Source organism: Austrofundulus limnaeus, unplaced genomic scaffold (assembly GCF_001266775.1).
Source record: "Austrofundulus limnaeus strain Quisiro unplaced genomic scaffold, Austrofundulus_limnaeus-1.0 Scaffold700, whole genome shotgun sequence".
Taxonomy (NCBI): domain Eukaryota; kingdom Metazoa; phylum Chordata; class Actinopteri; order Cyprinodontiformes; family Rivulidae; genus Austrofundulus; species Austrofundulus limnaeus.
Window position 1 is genome coordinate 79,657 of NW_013953102.1, and position 2,982 is coordinate 82,638.

At 37.8% G+C, this 2,982-nt stretch overlaps 1 protein-coding gene across 1 annotated transcript in view; it reads right to left on the reverse strand.

The window, feature by feature from the left end:
• LOC106531973 (peptidase inhibitor 16) overlaps positions 1-2,982 on the reverse strand; it is a gene marked incomplete at its 3' end in the record, with an annotated part of 17,442 nt that overhangs the window by 6,545 nt on the left and 7,915 nt on the right.

The window sequence follows — 2,982 nt, forward strand, 5'->3', positions numbered from 1 at the left end:
TTTCTGGACAATTATGGTTTGATTTCTTTGTATGTATGGATCACTTGGGTTGTTACCAACATCTGGTGAAAATTTCATGTCATTAGCACCTCTAGTGATATATTTACTGAGAAAAATGGTGACGTGTTCAATAATTATTTTACCTGCTATATGTTCAAATAATGCAAGAAACAACAGGAATAAAGCTTAAAGACAAATAGAACATCATCACACATCAGAAGAATCGATGAACATCAAAAACATGTCGAAATTTTAAAAACTTAAAATTACAAAACTAAGACAAGGTATCAGAACACAAGTTCTGCCTCCCAGTGAATTAGATGACATGTACACACACTTATGTGCCATCAGAATCTTATCTTGGATAATGTGTTAACTTAATAACAACAACTTTAAGTAAAGCAAATTAGGACAAGGCAGATCAAAGAAGATGCCGGTAGGCGTTTACTTCTAAGTTAACAGATTTAGACAAGTTAAACAACAAATGATAAATGAAGATCATAAAACTTCATAAACCTGAGAATAATTGAAGAAATAAAGTTATTAAAATCAGTTAAAATGACTATCCACCCCATTCAGGAAGATTTTATTCCACAAGAAGAAAAATCAAAATCAAAAAATTAAACCACAAAATCTAGGATAAGAATAATAAATTCTAATATGAGTTCAAAAGTAATGGAGACTCTAAAAGCTAATAAAACAAAAAATCAAAATAAAGAAAACACCTTCAATGAGAAAAAATTACTGAGTTCAAAAGACAAGAACTCAACCTTCATTAAAACTGGCATTAAAACAAAACTGGCTTGTGCACTGAAAGAGTTTCACAGAAAACGCTGAAAAGGAAAAGATGGAAAAATAGAAATAAAATCAAAACAAAAGAATGCTCTTTAAATTAATTCTACTTTTTTTACAATCAAAATATAACAAGAACACTTTAAATAAAAAAAACTACTGTATGGTGATCATTTCAACTCTTTGTTTTATGCTAGTTTTAATATTTAGCTACTGTTTAGCTGTGGCTTTAACTTAAACTATTTCAGCTCCTTGTCAGCAGCTCAGAGTTTAACAGAAAATATTCAGTTTTATTGATTTATTTCATTTGTTAAATGATGTTGGTCAGAACGGTTCTGTTGGTCCCGACTYGTCCTCAGACAGATACATTTAACGTCTCCATGTCCGTTCTGCTCCAACGACTAAACCCAAACAACCAGCCGGTCCTAACCGGTCTGTGGACCTGAACCACTAAACCAGGATGGGATCTGATGTGACCTTCATCTCAGCAGAGTCTGACAATTAAAACCAGCCGTCTGTAAACAGAGTCATGTGACCACATTACTGACCAATCATGTTCAGTCAGAGCTGTCAGTCAACTCAGCTACACACCTGTTCAGATGGAACCAGTTTAGATTAAACCAGTTTAGATTAAATCAGTTCAGATGGAACCTGTTTATATGGAACCAGTTTCAGACTGAGCCAGTTTAGATGGAACCAGTTTAGATGGAACCAGTTTAGATGGAACCAGTCCAGATGAAACCAGTTTATATGGAACCAGTTTCAGACTGAGCCAGTTTAGATGGAACCAGTTTAGATGGAACCAGTCCAGATGAAACCAGTTTGGATGGAACCAGTTTGGATGGAACCAGTTTAGATGAAACCAGTTTAGATTAAACCAGTTTAGATGGAACCAGTTTAGATGGAACCAGTTCAGATGGAGCCAGTTGTAGATGGAACCAGTACAGATGGAACCAGTTTTAGATGGAACCAGTTTTAGATGGAACCAGTTTAGATGGAACCAGTTCAGATGGAGCCAGTTTTAGATGGAACCAGTTTTAAATGGAACCAGTTCAAATTGAACAGATGGAACCAGTTTAGATGGAACCAGTTCTAAACGGAACCAGTTCAGATTGAACAGATGGAACCAGTTCAGATGGAACCAGTTTAGATGGAACCAGTTTAGATGGAACCAGTTTTAAATGGAACCAGTTCAGACGGAACCAGTTTCAAATGGAACCAGTTCAAATTGAACAGATGGAACCAGTTTAGATGGAACCAGTTCTAAATGGAACCAGTTCAGATTGAACAGATGGAACCAGTTTAGATGGAACCAGTTCAAATGGAACCAGTTCAGATGGAACCAGTTCAAATGGAACCAGTTTAGATGGAACTAGTTCAAATGGAACCAGTTTAGATGGAACCAGTTTAGATGGAACCAGTTTAGATGGAACCAGTTCAAATGGAACCAGTTCAGATCATGGAACCAGTTCAGATCATGGAACCAGTTCAGATGGAACCAGTTCAAATGGAACCAGTTCAAATGGAACCAGTTCAGATCATGGAACCAGTTCAGATCATGGAACCAGTTCAGATGGAACCAGTTTAGATGGAACCAGTTCAAATGGAACCAGTTTAGATGGAACCAGTTCAAATGGAACCAGTTCAGATGGAACCAGTTCAAATGGAACCAGTTTAGATGGAACCAGTTCAAATGGAACCAGTTTAGATGGAACCAGTTTAGATGGAACCAGTTTAGATGGAACCAGTTCAAATGGAACCAGTTCAGATGGAACCAGTTTCAAATGGAACCAGTTCAGATGGAACCAGTTCAGATGGAACCAGTTCAGATGGAGGCATCATGAAGGTTCCACCCAACAGAACCTGCTGTTCTGCTGTTGGTCTCATGTTCTCCAGCTCTCAGTGAAGAGGTTCTCAGCTGGGTTAAAGCTCAGACCCTGGTCCTGAGTCAGACCTGGAGGATGGTCCAGGTCTGTCTCAGACCCTGGTCCTGAGTCAGACCTGGAGGATGGTCCTCACCTGGTCCAGGCTGTAGTTCTGGCTCAGCTGGAGGACTTTAGTTCTGTTTATTTGTTGGTTTTAATAAGTCAAGCTGCTCTCACTGATTATTGAAGTCACCTCCCAATAAATGTTATTTTGTAAAATCTAACTGCTCACTTTTACTCAGTACTTTTACTTTTACTTTAATAC